Source organism: Oncorhynchus tshawytscha, linkage group LG30, assembly GCF_018296145.1.
Source record: "Oncorhynchus tshawytscha isolate Ot180627B linkage group LG30, Otsh_v2.0, whole genome shotgun sequence".
NCBI classification, from domain to species: Eukaryota; Metazoa; Chordata; class Actinopteri; order Salmoniformes; family Salmonidae; genus Oncorhynchus; species Oncorhynchus tshawytscha.
In genome coordinates, this window is record NC_056458.1 from 49,703,853 (window position 1) to 49,726,725 (window position 22,873).

General features: G+C 47.9%; 1 pseudogene; it reads left to right on the forward strand.

The window, feature by feature from the left end:
- Positions 1–22,873, forward strand: part of LOC112237923 — a 294,281-nt pseudogene that overhangs the window by 242,864 nt on the left and 28,544 nt on the right.

A 22,873-nucleotide genomic window follows, 5' to 3' on the forward strand; every position in this document is an offset into this window, starting at 1 on the left:
GTATGTCTCTGTCTGTATGTCTCTGTCTGTATGTCTGTATGTCTGTCTGTGCTGTCTGTCTGTCTGTATGTCTGTCTGTATGTCTGTATGTATGTATGTATCTGACTGCGTGTCTGCTGTATGTGCTGTGTCTGTCTGTCTGTCTGTCTGTCTGTCTGTCTGTCTGTCTGTCTGTCTGTCTGTCTGTCTGTCTGTGTCTGTATGTCTCTATCTATCTATTTGTCTGTCTGACTGTATGTCTCTGTCTGTCTGTATCTCTCTGACTGTATGTCTGTCTGTCTGTCTGTCTGTCTGTCTGTCTGTCTGTCTGTATGTCTCTGTCTGTCTGTATCTCTCTGACTGTATGTCTGTCTGTCTGTCTGTCTGTATGTCTCTGACTGTCTGTCTGTATGTCTCTGACTGTATGTCTGTCTGTCTGTCTGTCTGTCTGTCTGTCTGTATGTCTCTGTCTGTCTGTCTGTCTGTATGTCTGTCTGTCTGTCTGTATGTCTCTGTCTGTCTGTATGTATCTGACTGTCTCTGTTTGTATGTCTGACTGTATGTATCTGTCTGTCTGTCTGTATGTATGTCTCTGTCTGTCTGTATGTCTCTGTCTGTCTGTCTGACTGTATGTCTCTGTCTGACTGTATGTCTGTATGTCTTTGACTGTCTGTCTGACTGTATGTCTCTGACTGTATGTCTCTGACTGTATGTCTCTGACTGTCTGTCTCTGTCTGTCTGTCTGTCTGTCTGTCTGTCTGTCTGTCTGTCTGTCTGTCTGTCTGTCTCTGTCTGTCTGTCTGTCTGTCTGTCTGTCTGTCTGTCTGTCTGTCTGTCTGTCTGTCTGTCTGTCTGTCTGTCTGTCTGTCTGTCTGTCTGTCTGTGTCTGTCTGTATGTATCTGACTGCCTGTCTCTGTCTGTATGTCTGACTGTATGTCTGTATGTGTCTGTCTGTCTGTATGTCTCTGTCTGTATGTCTGTATGTATCTGTCTGTCTGTCTCTGTCTGTCTGTCTGTCTCTGTCTGACTGTATGTCTGTGTCTGTCTGTCTGTCTCTGTCTGTCTCTGTCTGACTGTATGTCTGTGTCTGTCTGTCTGTCTGTATGTGTCTGTATGTCTGACTGTATGTCTGTCTGTATGTGTCTGTCTGTCTGTATGTCTCTGTCTGTATGTCTGTATTTATCTGACTGTCTGTCTCTGTCTGTATGTATCTGACTGTCTGTCTCTGTCTGTCTCTGTCTGTCTGTCTGTGTCTGTCTGTCTGTCTGTCTGTCTGTCTGTCTGTCTGTCTGTCTGTCTGTCTGTCTGTCTGTCTGTCTGTCTGTCTGTCTGTCTGTCTGTCTGTATGTCTGTATGTATCTGACTGCCTGTCTCTGTCTGTATGTCTGACTGTATGTCTGTCTGTCTGTATGTGTCTGTCTGTCTGTATGTGTCTGTCTGTCTGTCTCTGTCTGTCTCTGTCTGTCTCTGTCTGTCTCTGTCTGTCTCTGTCTGTCTGTCTGTCTGTCTGTCTGTCTGTCTGTCTGTCTGTCTGTCTGTCTGTCTGTCTGTCTGTCTGTCTGTCTGTCTGTCTCTATCTATCTGTCTGTCTGACTGCATGTCTCTGTCTGTCTGTATGTCTCTGACTGTATGTCTCTGTATGTCTGTATCTCTGACTGTCTGTCTGACTGTATGTCTCTGTCTGTATGTCTCAGTATGTTTCTGTCTGTATGTCTCAGTATGTCTCTGACTGTATGTCTCTGTCTCTGACTGTATGTCTCTGTCTGTCTGTCTTTCTCTGTCTGTCTGTCTGTCAGTCAGTCTGTCTGTCTGTCTCAGTAAATCTCCAGTCCACTGAAACATGATATCTATTTATCTGCATATCTCAACTTCTCTCTCTTTTTTCTTTCCCTCTACCACCCCTCCCTTTCTTTCTCCCTCTCTCCTCTACCACCTCTACCCCCTCCCTTTCTTTCTCCCTCTCTCCCTCTAACACCTCTACCCCTCCCTTTCTTTCTCCCTCTACCACCTCTACCCCCTCCCTTTCTTTCTCCCTCTCTCCCTCTACCACCTCTACCCCCCACCCCTCCCTTTCTTTCTCCCTCTCTCCCTCTACCACCTCTACCCCCTCCCTTTCTTTCTCCCTCTCTCCCTCTACCACCTCTACCCCCTCCCTTTCTTTCTCCCTCTCTCCCTCTACCACCTCTACCCCCTCCCTTTCTTTCTCCCTCTCTCCCTCTAACACCTCTACCCCCCACCCCTCCCTTTCTTTCTCTCTCCCTCTACCCCCCCTCAGTCTAACTGTGCCCAGTACGCTGCTGACAGGAGGGAGGAGGAGAAGATGTGTGATCACCTGATCAGCGCTGCCAAGCACAGGGACCATGTGACCGCCAACCAATTGAAACAGAAGATACTCAACATCCTGACCAATAAGCACGGGGCATGGGGCACGATGTCACAGAGGTGAGAGGTAGTGGGAAGGTCAGAGATGAAACACACACAGGGATAGGTTGGAAGAATGTCACTGTGATGTCGAGGGTTCTGTTAGGTTCGCTTTGAGACAGGAAGACTGGAAAACAGGAAGTGTCTGTCTTCTTGCTCAGACACACATGTTTTGATTGATAACATAACACACAGCCATAGCATGAAGACTAGGAGGAGGAGCTAACGGTGTCCCTAAATCACAGCACACAGCCATAACATGAAGACTAGGAGGAGGAGCTAACGGTGTCACTAAATCACAGCACACAGCCATAGCATGAAGACTAGGAGGAGGAGCTAACGGTGTCACTAAATCACAGCACACAGCCATAACATGAAGACTAGGAGGAGGAGCTAACGGTGTCACTAAATCACAGCACACAGCCATAACATGAAGACTAGGAGGAGGAGCTAACGGTGTCACTAAACCACAGCACACAGCCATAGCATGAAGACTAGGAGGAGGAGCTAACGGTGTCCCTAAATCACAGCACACAGCCATAACATGAAGACTAGGAGGAGGAGCTAACGGTGTCACTAAATCACAGCACACAGCCATAGCATGAAGACAAGGAGGAGGAGCTAACAGTGTCACTAAACCACAGCACACAGCCATAGCATGAAGACTAGGAGGAGGAGCTAACGGTGTCCCTAAATCACAGCACACAGCCATAACATGAAGACTAGGAGGAGGAGCTAACGGTGTCCCTAAATCACAGCACACAGCCATAACCTGAAGACTAGGAGGAGGAGCTAACGGTGTCCCTAAATCATAGCACACAGCCATAGCATGAAGACTAGGAGGAGGAGCTAACGGTGTCCCTAAATCATAGCACACAGCCATAGCATGAAGACTAGGAGGAGGAGCTAACGGTGTCCCTAAATCATAGCACACAGCCATAGCATGAAGACTAGGAGGAGGAGCTAACGGTGTCCCTAAATCACAGCACACAGCCATAGCATGAAGACTAGGAGGAGGAGCTAACGGTGTCCCTAAATCACAGCACACAGCCATAACCTGAAGACTAGGAGGAGGAGCTAACGTGACCTTTTATGTCTATTCATCTGAACATGTCTTGATTTGAGCCTTGTGTTCCGCCCCCCCTTTTTCTCTCTCAGCCAATTACATGAGCTGCTTTAACTTATTTACTAACCTCTTTTATTACCTCAGCCAATTACACGACTTCTGGCGTCTGGACTACTGGGAGGACGACCTGAGGAGGAGGCGGAGATTCGTACGAAACCCCTTTGGCTCCACCCACCTTGATGTGTCACTTAAAGCCCTGGAGGACTATGGTCAGTCACCTATCCCAGAATACACTGCAAGTTAGTTAGTTACTTGACCATTTTTAAACAGTAGCATTGTGTGTCATTTGGAATCAGCTACAGTTGAAGTCATAAGTTTACATACACTTAGGTTGGAGTCACTCTTTTTTCAATCACTCCACAAATGTCTTGTTAATTAACAAATTATGGTTTTGGCAAGTTGGTTAGGACATCTACTTTGTGCATGACACAAGTCATTTTTCCAACAATTGTTTACAGATTATTTCACTTATAATTCACTGTGTCACAATTCCAGTGGGTCAGATGTTTACATACACTAAGTTGACTGGGCCTTTAAACAGCTTGGAACATTCCAGAAAACAAAGTCATGGCTTTAGAAGCTTCTGATAGGCTAACTGACATAATTTGAGTCAATTGGAGGGGTACCTGTGGATGTATTTCAAGGCCCACCTTCAAACTCAGTGCCTCTGCTTGACATCATGGGAAAATCTAAATAAATCAGCCAAGACCTCAGAAAAAAATTGCAGACCTCCACAAGTCTGGTTCATCCTTGGGAGCAATTTCCAAACGCCTGAAGGTACCACATTCATCTGTACAAACAATAGTACACAAGTATAAACACCATGGGACCATGCAGCCATCATACCGCTCAGGAAGGAGACGCGTTCTGTCTCCTAAAGATGAACGTACCTTGGTGTGAAAAGTGCAAATCAATCCCAGAACAACAACAAAGGACCTTGTGAAGATGCTGGAGGAAACAGGTACAAAAGTATCTATATCCACAGTTAAATGAGTCCTATATCGACATAACCTGAAAAGACGCTCAGCAAGGAAGAAGCCACTGCTCCAAAACCGCCATAAAAAAGCCAGACTACAGTTTGCAACTGCACATGGGGACAAAGATCGTACTTTTTGGAGAAATGTCCTCTGGTCTGATTAAACAAAAAAAGAACTGTTTGGCCATAATGACCATCGTTATGTTCGGAGGAAAAAGGGGGAGACTTGCAAACCGAAGAACACCATCCCAACAGTGAAGCATGGAGGTGGCAGCATCATGCTGTGGGGGTGCTTTGCTGCAGTTGGGACTGGTGCACTTCACAAAACAGATGGCATCATGAGGGAGGAAAATAATGTGGATATATTGAAGCAACATCTCAAGACATCAGTCAGGAAGTTAAAGCTTGGTCTCAAATTGGGCCTTCCAAATGGACAATGACCCCAAGCATACTTCCAAAGTTGTGGCAAAATGGCTTAAGGACAACAAAGTCAAGGTATTGGAGTGTCCTTCACAAAGTCCTGACCTCAATCCCATAGAAAATGTGTGGGCGGAACTGAAAAGCGTGTGACCAAGGAGGCCTAGAAACCTGATTCAGTTACACCAGCTCTGTCAGGAGGAATGGGCCAAAATTCACCTAACATACTGTGGGAAGCTTGTGGAAGGCTACCCAAAACGTTTGACCCAAGTTAAACAATATAAAGGCAATGCTACCAAATACTGATTGAGTGTATGTAAACTTCTGACCCACTGGGAATGTGATGAAAGAAATAAAAGCTGAAAATAAATAATTCTCTCTACTATTATTCTGACATTTCACATTCGTAAAATAAAGTGGTGATCCTAACTACAATTAATTAAATGTCAAGGAATTGTGAAAAACTGTGTTTAAATGTGTTTGGCTAAGGTGTATGTAAACTTCCGACTTCAACTGTATACATTAATTGTGTTGTGTAGGTACGGAGGAGGAGGAAGAAGAGGGGCTTAAGTCTAAGAAGACCTTGCGCAGCCAATCACTGGTCAGTCAGAACCTGGAGGCGGAGCTAATGCTGGAGGGAGACGATGACACTGTCAGTCTGCTGCAGGAGAAAGAGATGGACAACCTGGCAGGTCAGACACCTTTCTGTGTGTGTTCTCTGTCCTGGTTGGTTCCTGGTTGGTTCCAGAGCTTTTTTTAATTCTAGAGGCAATTTGGAGAAATGATCTGGTTTTGGATTCTCTAAACAAGTCAACAACAACTGAAATAGATTTTAATTGAATCTGTAAAACCTTGGTTTTAAATGATTATTATCAAACAAAACTCACTCGGGCCTGATAGATTAAACATCAAACAAATTTCTGCCCAGTCGTCATGAACGAGCAAACTGTCTAATCTGCACTTTAGGCACTATTTTAGAAGAGCACGTTCTATTTTCATTCTGCATTCTGCTAGTATTACATTACTATATTATTCTATTGCTCCTGTGTTAGCAGTAAGCTACTGTTTAGAGTTCATTCCCAGTTCGGGAGGAAAAGGTTTATGGTATTTTCTGTTCCACACAAAGGCCGGTTATTTTCCTGTCTCTAACCAACCCGAGTGGAACGTTGTTTCGGTGCACAGAATCGTCATAAACTCACGAGCAAAACTGATTGGTTCGTTCTCTTAACCCTTTCCTTTGTTCATACTTGTGTCGGAGCTCCGTCTGTCTGTCTGTCTGTCTGTCTGTCTGTCTGTCTGTCTGTCTGTCTGTCTGTCTGTCTGTCTGTCTGTCTGTCTGTCTGTCTGTCTGTCTCTGTTTGGGTTGTAGCAGCGCTGAATGTCACTGGGTTACCACCAATCACCAGGTTCCATTCACCAAACAATTCATTTTGTTTAACATCCAATTTAAAAAGTACATAGAAATGATGTATGTTTTAGACAGAATGTACAGTAGGGCAAAAAAGTATTTAGTCAGCCACCAATTGTGCAAGTTCTCCCACTTAAAAAGATGAGAGAGGCCTGTAATTTCATCATAGGTACACTTCAACTATGACAGAAATCCAGAAAATGACATTGTAGGATTTTTTATGAATTTATTTGCTAATTATGGTGGAAAATAAGTATTTGGTCAATAACAAAAGTTTATTATGGTGTATGTAATGTGGATATTATGAGGATTTACATTTGTATTATTATTATTAATATTGGTGACATACCAATGAAAGGTTTGGACACATCTACTCATTCAAGGGTTTTTCTTCATTTCTATATACATTGTTGAATAATAGTGAAAATATGAAATAACACACAAGAATCATGTAGTAATTTTTTTAAAAGTGTTAAACAAATCAAAATATATTTTATATTTGAGATTCTTCAAAGTAGCCACCCTTTGCCTTGATGACAGCTTTGAACGCACTTGGCATTCTCTCAACCAGTTTCATGAGGTAGTCACCTGGAATGTATTTCAATTAACAGGTGTGCCTTGTGATTCTTTTCTCTCATATTATAGCTGTCCAAACTTTTGACTGGTGCCGACAGGGGCGCAACTTTGGTTTTAGAAGTGAATAAACACTCCACTGCTGCTCGTCCATATATTTATATATTCTGAATTCAATTCCTTTACTTAGATTTGTGTGTATTAGGTATTTGTATTTTCTGTGTAATTGTTAGATATTGCTGCACTGACTGAACTAGAAGCACAAGCATTTCTGTTGTTATCGCTGGTTATCTGATAGAATCAGAAACCCCAGTCGGTATCTGTTGTAATTCACATAATAATTGATTCGATTTTGATAGCTCTTTTTTCCCAGCTGCTCAGAACTCTACCTTATGTAGTAATGAGGAAAGTTACCTCATCCATCACCGATGTGTAGAACTGACTTACCTCTGTATGTATGTATGTCTGTCTGTCTGCCTGTCTGCCTGTCTGCCTGTCTGCCTGTCTGTCTGTCTGTCTGTCTGTCTGTCTCTGTCTGTCTGTGCGTCTGTCTGTGACTCTGTCTGTGCGTCTGTCTGTGCGTCTGTCTGTGCGTCTGTCTGTGCGTCTCTGTGCGTCTGTCTGTGCGTCTGTCTGTCTGTGCGTCTGTCTCTGTCTGTCTGTGCTAGGCCCTGTGGTGCTCAGTACTCCAGCCCAGCTGGTATCTCCAGTAGTGGTGGTCCATGGGACTCTCTCCATCACCACCACTGAGATCTACTTTGAGGTGGACGAGGACGACCCGAGTTTCAAGAAGATCCACACTAAGGTAACAATGAGATTGACACCATGGTAACAGTGAGATTGACACCATGGTAACAGAAGGATCCACACCATGGTAAAAGTGAGATCAACACCATGGTAACAGTGAGGTCAACACCATGGTAACAGTGAGATACACACCATGGTTAATGCAATAACATAACTCATCCTCTCTCTGTGCCTGCGTGTGTGTGTGTGCGTGTGTGCGTGCGTGTGTGTGTGTGTGTGTGTGTGTAGGTCCTGGCCTACTCCGAGGGTCTACATGGCAAGTGGATGTTCAGTGAGATCAGAGCTGTCTTCTCCAGAAGATACCTTCTCCAGAACACTGGTCTGGAGGTCTTCATGGCCAACCGCAGTACGATACCTATATCTACCTATATCTAACTAGTATACTACCTTTATATACCTGTCTCACCTGTGTAGCCGACATCATCTTTAACTAACTCACCTGTGTAGCTGACCACCTTTAACTAACTCACCTGTGTAGCTGACCACCTTTAACTAACTCACCTGTGTAGCTGACACCATCTTTAACTAACTCACCTGTGTAGCTGACACCAGCTTTAACTAACTCACCTGTGTAGCTGACACCATCTTTAACTAACTCACCTGTGTAGCTGACATCATCTTTAACTAACTCACCTGTGTAGCTGACACCATCTTTAACTAACTCACCTGTGTATCTGACACCATCTTTAACTAACTCACCTGTGTATCTGACACCATCTTTAACTAACTCACCTGTGTATCTGACACCATCTTTAACCAACTCACCTGTGTCGCTGACATCATCTTTAACTTTTAACTAACTCACCTGTGTAGCCGACACAACCTTTAACTAACTCACCTGTGTAGCTGACATTATCTTTGACTAACTCACCTGTGTAGCTGACATTATCTTTAACTAACTCACCTGTGTAGCTGACATTATCTTTAACTAACTCACCTGTGTAGCTGACATTATCTTTAACTAACTCACCTGTGTAGCCGACACCATCTTTAACTAACTCACCTGTGTAGCTGACATTATCTTTAACTAACTCACCTGTGTAGCTGACATTATCTTTAACTAACTCACCTGTGTAGCTGACATTATCTTTAACTAACTCACCTGTGTAGCTGACATTATCTTTAACTAACTCACCTGTGTAGCTGACATTATCTTTAACTGACTCACCTGTGTAGCTGACACCATCTTTAACTAACTCACCTGTGTAGCTAACATTATCTTTAACTAACTCACCTGTGTAGCTGACATTATCTTTAACTAACTCACCTGTGTAGCTGACATTATCTTTAACTAACTCACCTGTGTAGCTGACATTATCTTTAACTAACTCACCTGTGTAGCTGACATTATCTTTAACTAACTCACCTGTGTAGCTGACATTATCTTTAACTAACTCACCTGTGTAGCTGACATTATCTTTAACTCACCTGTGTAGCTGACATTATCTTTAACTAACTCACCTGTGTAGCTGACATTATCTTTAACTAACTCACCTGTGTAGCTGACATTATCTTTAACTAACTCACCTGTGTAGCTGACATTATCTTTAACTAACTCACCTGTGTAGCTGACATTATCTTTAACTAACTCACCTGTGTAGCTGACATTATCTTTAACTAACTCACCTGTGTAGCTGACATTATCTTTAACTAACTCACCTGTGTAGCTGACATTATCTTTAACTAACTCACCTGTGTAGCCGACATTATCTTTAACTACCTCACCTGTGTAGCTGACATTATCTTTAACTAACTCACCTGTGTAGCTGACATTATCTTTAACTAACTCACCTGTGTAGCCGACATTATCTTTAACTAACTCACCTGTGTAGCTGACACCATCTTTAACTAACTCACCTGTGTAGCCGACACCATCTTTAACTAACTCACCTGTGTAGCTGACATCATCTTTAACTAACTCACCTGTGTAGCCGACACCATCTTTAACTAACTCACCTGTGTAGCTGACATTATCTTTAACTAACTCACCTGTGTAGCCGACACCATCTTTAACTAACTCACCTGTGTAGCCGACACCATCTTTAACTAACTCACCTGTGTAGCTGACATTATCTTTAACTAACTCACCTGTGTAGCTGACACCATCTTTAACTAACTCACCTGTGTAGCTGACATTATCTTTAACTAACTCACCTGTGTAGCTAACCCTATCTTTAACTAACTCACCTGTGTAGCCGACACACCTGACTGATTTATCCGCCTGAGTCTCCTGTGCTGCACTCTATTCCTTTCTGTCGTGAATGGCCAGTGTTTCCAGACTTCCTGTGTTCTCGTGCTCATATCCTGTGATGTAATCCCCCAGCGTCTGTGATGTTCAACTTCCCGGACCAGGCTACAGTGAAGAGGGTCGTCTACAGTCTACCCAGGGTGGGAGTAGGAACCAGCTACGGACTTCCTCAGGCCAGGTGTGGTTAATAGCACATGCACTCACAGGAACACACACACACACACACACATCTCATCAAAGTTTATTGGTCGCATCTACAATCCATCTTTAACCGTGTGTGTGTGTGTGTGTGTGTCTGCGTGCGTGTGTTACCTCTCCTCCAGGCGTATCTCCTTGGCGACCCCTCGTCAGCTGTTTAAGTCGTCCAACATGACCCAGCGTTGGCAGAGGAGGGAGATCTCCAACTTCGAGTACCTCATGTTCCTCAACACCATCGCAGGTGAAAAGAGAGAGACCTACCATTTGTACCCTCCTCATCATTATCATCATCATCATCACTCTCTGTTACAGACTTACTGTACGTTGTTGTGAAGAGGGGCATTTACTCCCTCTCTCTCTCCCTCACTCCCTCTCTCTCCCTCACTCCCTCTCTCTCTCCCTCACTCCCTCTCTCTCTCTCTGTGTTCTTCCTCTCTCCCTCCCTCACTCCCTCACTCCCTCTCTCTCTCTCTGTGTTCTTCCTCTCTCCCTCACTCCCTCTCTCTCTCTCTGTGTTCTTCCTCTCTCCCTCCCTCACTCCCTCACTCCCTCTCTCTCTCTCTGTGTTCTTCCTCTCCCTCCTCCCTCACTCCCTCTCTCTCTCTGTGTTCTTCCTCTCTCCCTCCCTCACTCCCTCTCTCTCTCTCTGTGTTCTTCCTCTCTCTCTCCCTCACTCCCTCTCTCTCTCTCTGTGTTCTTCCTCTCTCCCTCCCTCACTCCCTCACTCCCTCTCTCTCTCTCTGTGTTCTTCCTCTCTCCCTCCCTCACTCCCTCTCTCCCTCTGTCTGTGTTTTCCCTCTTCCTCTCTCCCTCCCTCCCTCTCTGTGTTTTCCCTCTTCCTCTCTCCCTCCCTCTCTCTCTGTGTTTTCCCTCTTCCTCTCTCCCTCCCTCTCTCTGTGTTTTCCCTCCCTCCCTCCCTCCCTCTTTGTTTTCCCTCTTCCTCTCTCCCTCCCTCCCTCTCTCTCTTCCCCCACAGGGAGGAGCTACAATGATCTGAACCAGTACCCAGTGTTCCCCTGGGTTCTCACTAACTTTGAGTCAGAGGAGCTGGACCTCACTCTGCCCGGCAACTTCCGAGACCTTTCCAAGGTATTTACCTCCAAGTGTTGTGCTTCTCTCAGCAAATCACAGCTTTTTGTGTAGTAATTATGATGCCACTGCCCTGTATATGTTCTGTGTGACTGAGCCATGTAATGTGAAGTTAATTCATGTTGTCACACCTGTAAGTCCTTTATAAAGTAGTGACCAGCAGTGTGTGTCATTATACCCTGATGAAGACAGCTTGTCTTTCAAATATTGCATCTGAGCTCCTAGAGTGTTGAGCTCCTAGAGTGTTGAGCTCCTAGAGTGTTGAGCTCCTAGAGTGTTGAGCTCCTAGAGTGTTGAGCTCCTAGAGTGTTGAGCTCCTAGAGTGTTGAGCTCCTAGAGTGTTGAGCTCCTAGAGTGTTGAGCTCCGAGAGTGTTGAGCTCCGAGAGTGTTGAGCTCCTAGAGTGTTGAGCTCCTAGAGTGTTGAGCTCCTAGAGTGTTGAGCTCTGAGAGTGTTGAGCTCCTAGAGTGTTGAGCTCCTACAGTGTTGAGCTCCTAGAGTGTTGAGCTCTGAGAGTGTTGAGCTCCTAGAGTGTTGAGCTCTGAGAGTGTTGAGCTCTGAGAGTGTTGAGCTCTGAGAGTGTTGAGCTCCTAGAGTGTTGAGCTCCTAGAGTGTTGAGCTCCAAGAGTGTTGAGCTCCTCTTTTCAGTTAAGTGTTATATTTCTGCTAGCCAGCACCTCTCCTAACCAGGTGTTCTACTCTGCTAGCACCTCTCCTAACCAGGTGTTCTACTCTGCTAGCACCTCTCCTAACCAGGTGTTCTACTCTGCTAGCACCTCTCCTAACCAGGTGTTCTACTCTGCTAGCACCTCTCCTAAACAGGTGTTCTACTCTGCTAGCACCTCTCCTAACCAGGTGTTCTACTCTGCTAGCACCTCTCCTAACCAGGTGTTCTACTCTGCTAGCACCTCTCCTAACCAGGTGTTCTACTCTGCTAGCCAGCACCTCTCCTAACCAGGTGTTCTGCTCTGCTAGCACCTCTCCTAACCAGGTGTTCTACTCTGCTAGGACCTCTCCTAACCAGGTGTTCTACTCTGCTAGCACCTCTCCTAACCAGGTGTTCTACTCTACTAGCCAGCACCTCTCCTAACCAGGTGTTCTACTCTACTAGCCAGCACATCTCCTAACCAGGTGTTCTACTCTACTAGCCAGCACCTCTCCTAACCAGGTGTTCTACTCTGCTAGCACCTCTCCTAACCAGGTGTTCTACTCTGCTAGCACCTCTCCTAACCAGGTGTTCTACTCTGCTAGCACCTCTCCTAACCAGGTGTTCTACTCTGCTAGCACCTCTCCTAACCAGGTGTTCTACTCTGCTAGCACCTCTCCTAACCAGGTGTTCTACTCTGCTAGCACCTCTCCTAACCAGGTGTTCTACTCTGCTAGCCAGCACCTCTCCTAACCAGGTGTTCTGCTCTGCTAGCCAGCACCTCTCCTAACCAGGTGTTCTACTTTGCTAGGACCTCTCCTAACCAGGTGTTCTACTCTGCTAGGACCTCTCCTAACCAGGTGTTCTACTCTGCTAGCCAGCACCTCTCCTAACCAGGTGTTCTACTCTGCTAGCCAGCACCTCTCCTAACCAGGTGTTCTACTCTGCTAGCCAGCACATCTCCTAACCAGGTGTTCTACTCTGCTAGCCAGCACCTCTCCTAAACAGGTGTTCTACTCTGCTAGCCAGCACCTCTCCTAAACAGGTGTTCTACTCTGCTAGCCAGCACCTCTCCTAACCAGGAGTTCTACTCTGCTAGCCAGCACCTCTCCTAACCAGGTGTTCTACTCTGCTAGCCAGCACATCTCCTAACCAGGTGTTCTACTCTGCTAGCCAGCACCTCTCCTAAACAGGTGTTCTACTCTGCTAGCCAGCACCTCTCCTAAACAGGTGTTCTACTCTGCTAGCACCTCTCCTAACCAGGTGTTCTACTCTGCTAGCCAGCACCTCTCCTAAACAGGTGTTCTACTCTGCTAGCCAGCACCTCTCCTAAACAGGTGTTCTACTCTGCTAGCACCTCTCCTAAACAGGTGTTCTACTCTGCTAGCCAGCACCTCTCCTAAACAGGTGTTCTACTCTGCTAGCACCTCTCCTAAACAGGTGTTCTACTCTGCTAGCACCTCTCCTAAACAGGTGTTCTACTCTGCTAGCACCTCTCCTAAACAGGTGTTCTACTCTGCTAGCACCTCTCCTAAACAGGTGTTCTACTCTGCTAGCACCTCTCCTAAACAGGTGTTCTACTCTGCTAGCACCTCTCCTAAACAGGTGTTCTACTCTGCTAGCACCTCCTAAACAGGTGTTCTACTCTGCTAGCACCTCTCCTAAACAGGTGTTCTACTCTGCTAGCACCTCTCCTAAACAGGTGTTCTACTCTGCTAGCACCTCTCCTAAACAGGTGTTCTACTCTGCTAGCACCTCTCCTAAACAGGTGTTCTACTCTGCTAGCCAGCACCTCTCCTAAACAGGTGTTCTACTCTGCTAGCCAGCACCTCTCCTAAACAGGTGTTCTACTCTGCTAGCACCTCTCCTAAACAGGTGTTCTACTCTGCTAGCCAGCACCTCTCCTAAACAGGTGTTCTACTCTGCTAGCACCTCTCCTAAACAGGTGTTCTACTCTGCTAGCCAGCACCTCTCCTAAACAGGTGTTCTACTCTGCTAGCCAGCACCTCTCCTAAACAGGTGTTCTACTCTGCTAGCCAGCACCTCTCCTAACCAGGTGTTCTACTCTGCTAGCACCTCTCCTAACCAGGTGTTCTACTCTGCTAGCACCTCTCCTAACCAGGTGTTCTACTCTGCTAGCACCTCTCCTAACCAGGTGTTCTACTCTGCTAGCACCTCTCCTAACCAGGTGTTCTACTCTGCTAGCACCTCTCCTCACCAGGTGTTCTCCTCTGCTAACACCTCTCCTAACCAGGTGTTCTACTCTGCTAGCCAGCACCTCTCCTAACCAGGTGTTCTACTCTGCTAGCACCTCTCCTAACCAGGTGTTCTACTCTGCTAGCACCTCTCCTAAACAGGTGTTCTACTCTGCTAGCACCTCTCCTAACCAGGTGTTCTACTCTGCTAGCACCTCTCCTAACCAGGTGTTCTACTCTGCTAGCACCTCTCCTAACCAGGTGTTCTACTCTGCTAGCCAGCACCTCTCCTAACCAGGTGTTCTACTCTGCCAGCCAGCACATCTCCTAACCAGGTGTTCTACTCTGCTAGCCAGCACCTCTCCTAAACAGGTGTTCTACTCTGCTAGCCAGCACCTCTCCTAAACAGGTGTTCTACTCTGCTAGCCAGCACCTCTCCTAACCAGGAGTTCTACTCTGCTAGCCAGCACCTCTCCTAACCAGGTGTTCTACTCTGCTAGCCAGCACCTCTCCTAACCAGGTGTTCTACTCTGCTAGCACCTCTCCTAACCAGGTGTTCTACTCTGCTAGCACCTCTCCTAACCAGGTGTTCTACTCTGCTAGCACCTCTCCTCACCAGGTGTTCTCCTCTGCTAACACCTCTCCTAACCAGGTGTTCTACTCTGCTAGCCAGCACCTCTCCTAAACAGGTGTTCTACTCTGCTAGCACCTCTCCTACCCAGGTGTTCTACTCTGCTAGCACCTCTCCTAACCAGGTGTTCTACTCTGCTAGCACCTCTCCTAAACAGGTGTTCTACTCTGCTAGCACCTCTCCTAAACAGGTGTTCTACTCTGCTAGCACCTCTCCAAAACAGGTGTTCTACTCTGCCAGCACCTCTCCTAACCAGGTGTTCTACTCTGCTAGCCAGCACCTCTCCTAACCAGGTGTTCTACTCTGCTAGCCAGCACCTCTCCTAAACAGGTGTTCTACTCTGCTAGCCAGCACCTCTCCTAAACAGGTGTTCTACTCTGCTAGCACCTCTCCTAACCAGGTGTTCTACTCTGCTAGCCAGCACCTCTCCTAAACAGGTGTTCTACTCTGCTAGCCAGCACCTCTCCTAACCAGGTGTATTACTCTGCTTGCCAGCACCTCTCCTAAACAGGTGTTCTACTCTGCTAGCACCTCTCCTAAACAGGTGTTCTACTCTGCTAGCACCTCTCCTAACCAGGTGTTCTACTCTGCTAGCACCTCTCCTAAACAGGTGTTCTACTCTGCTAGCACCTCTCCTAACCAGGTGTTCTACTCTGCTAGCCAGCACCTCTCCTAACCAGGTGTTCTACTCTGCTAGCCAGCACCTCTCCTAAACAGGTGTTCTACTCTGCTAGCCAGCACCTCTCCTAAACAGGTGTTCTACTCTGCTAGCACCTCTCCTAACCAGGTGTTCTACTCTGCTAGCCAGCACCTCTCCTAAACAGGTGTTCTACTCTGCTAGCACCTCTCCTAACCAGGTGTTCTACTCTGCTAGCACCTCTCCTAACCAGGTGTTCTACTCTGCTAGCACCTCTCCTAAACAGGTGTTCTACTCTGCTAGCACCTCTCCTAAACAGGTGTTCTACTCTGCTAGCACCTCTCCTAAACAGGTGTTCTACTCTGCTAGCCAGCACCTCTCCTAAACAGGTGTTCTACTCTGCTAGCCAGCACCTCTCCTAACCAGGTGTTCTACTCTGCTAGCCAGCACCTCTCCTAACCAGGTGTTCTACTCTGCTAGCACCTCTCCTAACCAGGTGTTCTACTCTGCTAGCACCTCTCCTAACCAGGTGTTCTACTCTGCTAGCACCTCTCCTCACCAGGTGTTCTACTCTGCTAACACCTCTCCTAACCAGGTGTTCTACTCTGCTAGCCAGCACCTCTCCTAAACAGGTGTTCTACTCTGCTAGCACCTCTCCTAACCCGGTGTTCTACTCTGCTAGCACCTCTCCTAACCAGGTGTTCTACTCTGCTAGCACCTCCCCTAACCAGGTGTTCACCTCTGCTAGCCAGCACCTCTCCTAAACAGGTGTTCTACTCTGCTAGCACCTCTCCAAAACAGGTGTTCTACTCTGCCAGCACCTCTCCTAACCAGGTGTTCTACTCTGCTAGCCAGCACCTCTCCTAACCAGGTGTTCTACTCTGCTAGCCAGCACCTCTCCTAAACAGGTGTTCTACTCTGCTAGCCAGCACCTCTCCTAAACAGGTGTTCTACTCTGCTAGCACCTCTCCTAACCAGGTGTTCTACTCTGCTAGCCAGCACCTCTCCTAAACAGGTGTTCTACTCTGCTAGCCAGCACCTCTCCTAACCAGGTGTATTACTCTGCTTGCCAGCACCTCTCCTAAACAGGTGTTCTACTCTGCTAGCACCTCTCCTAAACAGGTGTTCTACTCTGCTAGCACCTCTCCTAACCAGGTGTTCTACTCTGCTAGCACCTCTCCTAAACAGGTGTTCTACTCTGCTAGCACCTCTCCTAACCAGGTGTTCTACTCTGCTAGCCAGCACCTCTCCTAACCAGGTGTTCTACTCTGCTAGCCAGCACCTCTCCTAAACAGGTGTTCTACTCTGCTAGCCAGCACCTCTCCTAAACAGGTGTTCTACTCTGCTAGCACCTCTCCTAACCAGGTGTTCTACTCTGCTAGCCAGCACCTCTCCTAAACAGGTGTTCTACTCTGCTAGCACCTCTCCTAACCAGGTGTTCTACTCTGCTAGCACCTCTCCTAACCAGGTGTTCTACTCTGCTAGCACCTCTCCTAAACAGGTGTTCTACTCTGCTAGCACCTCTCCTAAACAGGTGTTCTACTCTGCTAGCACCTCTCCTAAACAGGTGTTCTACTCTGCTAGCCAGCACCTCTCCTAAACAGGTGTTCTACTCCGCTAGCCAGCACCTCTCCTAACCAGGTGTTCTACTCTGCTAGCCAGCACCTCTCCTAAACAGGTGTTCTACTCTGCTAGCCAGCACCTCTCCTAAACAGGTGTTCTACTCTGCCAGCACCTCTCCTAAACAGGTGTTCTACTCTGCTAGCCAGCACCTCTCCTAAACAGGTGTTCTACTCTGCTAGCCAGCACCTCTCCTAACCAGGTGTTCTACTCTACTAGCCAGCACCTCTCCTAACCAGGTGTTCTACTCTGCTAGCCAGCACCTCTCCTAACCCGGTGTTCTACTCTGCTAGCACCTCTCCTAAACAGGTGTTCTACTCTGCTAGCCAGCACCTCTCCTAAACAGGTGGTCTACTCTGCTAGCCAGCACCTCTCCTAAACAGGTGGTCTACTCTGCTAGCCAGCACCTCTCCTAAACAGGTGTTCTACTCTGCTAGCCAGCACCTCTCCTAAACAGGTGTTCTACTCTGCTAGCACCTCTCCTAAACAGGTGTTCTACTCTGCCAGCACCTCTCCTAAACAGGTGTTCTACTCTGCTAGCCAGCACCTCTCCTAAACAGGTGTTCTACTCTGCTAGCCAGCACCTCTCCTAACCAGGTGTTCTACTCTGCTAGCCAGCACCTCTCCTAAACAGGTTTTCTACTCTGCTAGCCAGCACCTCTCCTAACCAGGTGTTCTACTCTGCTAGCCAGCACCTCTCCTAACCAGGTGTTCTACTCTGCTAGCCAGCACCTCTCCTAAACAGGTGTTCTACTCTGCTAGCCAGCACCTCTCCTAAACAGGTGTTCTACTCCGCTAGCCAGCACCTCTCCTAAACAGGTGTTCTACTCTGCTAGCCAGCACCTCTCCTAAACAGGTGTTCTACTCTGCTAGCCAGCACCTCTCCTAAACAGGTGTTCTACTCTGCTAGCCAGCACCTCTCCTAACCAGGTGTTCTACTCCGATAGCCAGCACCTCTCCTAACCAGGTGTTCTACTCTGCTAGCCAGCACCTCTCCTAACCAGGTGTTCTACTCCGCTAGCCAGCACCTCTCCTAACCAGGTGTTCTACTCCGCTAGCCAGCACCTCTCCTAACCAGGTGTTCTACTCTGCTAGCACCTCTCCTAAACAGGTGTTCTACTCTGCTAGCCAGCACCTCTCCTAACCCGGTGGTCTACTCTGCTAGCCAACACCTCTCCTAAACAGGTGGTCTACTCTGCTAGCACCTCTCCTAAACAGGTGTTCTTCTCTGCTAGCCAGCACCTCTCCTAAACAGGTGGTCTACTCTGCTAGCACCTCTCCTAACCAGGTGTTCTACTCTGCTAGCCAGCACCTCTCCTAACCAGGTGTTCTACTCTGCTAGCACCTCTCCTAACCAGGTGTTCTACTCTGCTAGCCAGCACCTCTCCTAACCACGTGTTCTACTCTGCTAGCACCTCTCCTAACCAGGTGTTCTACTCTGCTAGCACCTCTCCTAACCAGGTGTTCTACTCTGCTAGCACCTCTCCTAACCAGGTGTTCTACTCTGCTAGCACCTCTCCTAACCCGGTGTCATACTCTGCTAGCACCTCTCCTAACCAGGTGTTCTACTCTGCTAGCACCTCTCCTAACCAGGTGTTCTACTCTGCTAGCACCTCTCCTAACCAGGTGTTCTACTCTGCTAGCACCTCTCCTAACCAGGTGTTCTACTCTGCTAGCACCTCTCCTAAACAGGTGTTCTACTCTGCTAGCACCTCTCCTAACCAGGTGTTCTACTCTGCTAGCACCTCTCCTAACCAGGTGTCATACTCTGCTAGTACCTCTCCTAAACAGGTGTTCTACTCTGCTAGCACCTCTCCTAAACAGGTGTTCTACTCTGCTAGCACCTCTCCTAAACAGGTGTTCTACTCTGCTAGCCAGCACCTCTCCTAACCCGGTGTTCTACTCTGCTAGCACCTCTCCTAACCAGGTGTTCTACTCTGCTAGCCAGCACCGCTCCTAAACAGGTGTTCTACTCTGCTAGCCAGCACCCTCCTCACCAGGTGTTCTACTCTGCTAGCCAGCACCTCTCCTAAACAGGTGTTCTACTCCACTAGCCAGCACCTCTCCTAACCAGGTGTTCTACTCTGCTAGCCAGCACCTCTCCTAAACAGGTGTTCTACTCTGCTAGCCAGCACCTCTCCTAAACAGGTGTTCTACTCTGCCAGCACCTCTCCTAAACAGGTGTTCTACTCTGCTAGCCAGCACCTCTCCTAAACAGGTGTTCTACTCTGCTAGCCAGCACCTCTCCTAACCAGGTGTTCTACTCTACTAGCCAGCACCTCTCCTAACCAGGTGTTCTACTCTGCTAGCCAGCACCTCTCCTAACCCGGTGTTCTACTCTGCTAGCACCTCTCCTAAACAGGTGTTCTACTCTGCTAGCCAGCACCTCTCCTAACCCGGTGTTCTACTCTGCTAGCACCTCTCCTAAACAGGTGTTCTACTCTGCCAGCCAGCACCTCTCCTAAACAGGTGTTCTACTCTGCTAGCACCTCTCCTAAACAGGTGTTCTACTCTGCTAGCACCTCTCCTAACCAGGTGTTCTACTCTGCTAGCCAGCACCTCTCCTAACCCGGTGTTCTACTCTGCTAGCACCTCTCCTAAACAGGTGTTCTACTCTGCTAGCCAGCACCTCTCCTAAACAGGTGTTCTACTCTGCCAGCACCTCTCCTAAACAGGTGTTCTACTCTGCTAGCCAGCACATCTCCTAAACAGGTGTTCTACTCTGCTAGCCAGCACCTCTCCTAACCAGGTGTTCTACTCTGCTAGCCAGCACCTCTCCTAACCCGGTGTTCTACTCTGCTAGCACCTCTCCTAAACAGGTGTTCTACTCTGCTAGCCAGCACCTCTCCTAAACAGGTGTTCTACTCTGCTAGCACCTCTCCTAAACAGGTGTTCTACTCTGCCAGCACCTCTCCTAAACAGGTGTTCTACTCTGCTAGCCAGCACCTCTCCTAAACAGGTGTTCTACTCTGCTAGCCAGCACCTCTCCTAACCAGGTGTTCTACTCTGCTAGCCAGCACCTCTCCTAACCAGGTGTTCTACTCTGCTAGCCAGCACCTCTCCTAAACAGGTGTTCTACTCTGCTAGCCAGCACCTCTCCTAAACAGGTGTTCTACTCCGCTAGCCAGCATCTCTCCTAAACAGGTGTTCTACTCTGCTAGCCAGCACCTCTCCTAAACAGGTGTTCTACTCCGCTAGCCAGCACCTCTCCTAAACAGGTGTTCTACTCTGCTAGCCAGCACCTCTCCTAAACAGGTGTTCTACTCTGCTAGCCAGCACCTCTCCTAAACAGGTGTTCTACTCTGCTAGCCAGCACCTCTCCTAAACAGGTGTTCTACTCTGCCAGCACCTCTCCTAAACAGGTGTTCTACTTTGCTAGCCAGCACCTCTCCTAAACAGGTGTTCTACTCTGCTAGCCAGCACCTCTCCTAAACAGGTGTTCTACTCTCCCAGCACCTCTCCTAAACAGGTGTTCTACTCTGCTAGCCAGCACCTCTCCTAAACAGGTTTTCTACTCCGCTAGCCAGCACCTCTCCTAACCAGGTGTTCTCCTCTGCTAGCCAGCACCTCTCCTAACCAGGTTTTCTACTCTGCTAGCCAGCACCTCTCCTAACCAGGTGTTCTACTCTGCTAGCCAGCACCTCTCCTAAACAGGTGTTCTACTCTGCTAGCCAGCACCTCTCCTAAACAGGTGTTCTACTCCGCTAGCCAGCATCTCTCCTAAACAGGTGTTCTACTCTGCTAGCCAGCACCTCTCCTAAACAGGTGTTCTACTCTAACCAGGTGTTCTACTCTAACCAGGTGTTCTACTCTAACCAGGTGTTCTACTCTAAACAGGTGTTCTACTCTAACCAGGTGTTCTACTCTAACCAGGTGTTCTACTCTGCTAGCCAGCACCTCTCCTAAACAGGTGTTCTACTCTGCTAGCCAGCACCTCTCCTAAACAGGTGTTCTACTCCGCTAGCCAGCACCTCTCCTAAACAGGTGTTCTACTCTGCTAGCCAGCACCTCTCCTAAACAGGTGTTCTACTCCGCTAGCCAGCACCTCTCCTAAACAGGTGTTCTACTCTGCTAGCCAGCACCTCTCCTAAACAGGTGTTCTACTCTGCTAGCCAGCACCTCTCCTAAACAGGTGTTCTACTCTGCTAGCCAGCACCTCTCCTAAACAGGTGTTCTACTCTGCTAGCCAGCACCTCTCCTAAACAGGTGTTCTACTCTGCCAGCACCTCTCCTAAACAGGTGTTCTACTTTGCTAGCCAGCACCTCTCCTAAACAGGTGTTCTACTCTGCTAGCCAGCACCTCTCCTAAACAGGTGTTCTACTCTCCCAGCACCTCTCCTAAACAGGTGTTCTACTCTGCTAGCCAGCACCTCTCCTAAACAGGTTTTCTACTCCGCTAGCCAGCACCTCTCCTAACCAGGTGTTCTCCTCTGCTAGCCAGCACCTCTCCTAACCAGGTTTTCTACTCCGCTAGCCAGCACCTCTCCTAACCAGGTGTTCTACTCTGCTAGCCAGCACCTCTCCTAAACAGGTGTTCTACTCTGCTAGCCAGCACCTCTCCTAAACAGGTGTTCTACTCTGCTAGCCAGCACCTCTCCTAAACAGGTGTTCTACTCTGCTAGCCAGCACCTCTCCTAACCAGGTGTTCTACTCTGCTAGCCAGCACCTCTCCTAAACAGGTGTTCTACTCTGCTAGCCAGCACCTCTCCTAAACAGGTGTTCTACTCTAAACAGGTGTTCTACTCTAACCAGGTGTTCTACTCTAACCAGGTGTTCTACTCTAAACAGGTGTTCTACTCTAACCAGGTGTTCTACTCTAACCAGGTGTTCTACTCTAAACAGGTGTTCTACTCTAACCAGGTGTTCTACTCTAAACAGGTGTTCTACTCTAACCAGGTGTTCTACTCTAACCAGGTGTTCTACTCTAACCAGGTGTTCTACTCTAACCAGGTGTTCAACTCAGCTAACCAGCTGTTCACCTGTAAGATGCAATAGAAACAGATTCTGTGTTAGTTTCAGCTCTTGTTCCAAATTGTGTGTTATTCCCTGCAGCCAATCGGTGCGTTGCACCCAAAGCGAGCGGTGTTCTCTGCAGAGCGCTATGATACCTGGGAGGAGGATGGAACGCCACCGCACCACTACGGCTCCCTCTACTCTACCGCTAACACCACACTGCTCTGGATGCTGCGGATAGTGAGTACACACACGCGCCAAAACAGAACCGTTGTTTTAAAAGCTTGGGAACCGGTGTGATTTTATTCTCCCGCAAAAAAAAAACACAACAAAGAGGCTATGTGAAGCCCCTCCCCTCCTTCCTTCTGAAGCCCCTCCCTCTATCACTCAGAACGTATTCTAGTGCCTGCCTGTCCCTCCCCTCCTCCTGAAGCCCCTCCCTCTATCCCTCAGAAACGTATTCCAGTGTCTGCCTGTCCCTCCCCTCCTCCTGAAGCCCCTCCCTCTATCACTCAGAAACGTATTCCAGTGTCTGCCTGTCCCTCCCCTCCTCCTGAAGCCCCTCCCTCTATCACTCAGAAACGTATTCCAGTGTCTGCCTGCCCCTCCCCCCTCCTCCTGAAGCCCCTCCCTCTATCACTCAGAAACATATTCCAGTGTCTGCCTGCCCCTCCTCCTCCTCCTGAGGCGTAGTCTAGAAGCCTAATGACGTTACAAGCGTGATTCAGAAATTAGGGAGAGAGATTTGTAATTAGAGAAGAATGGATTAACATTTTCAACGCTAGTTAAGGATAATTATCACGTTTCACATTGGATTTATTAACTACAAAAAACACATTTTTATTTTAATCCGGGTGCCGCTCTGCATTAGAGAGTTGGAGCCGTTACGGAATGGACCTACGGAATGGACCTGGGGAATGGACCTGGGGAATGGACCTGGGGAATGGAC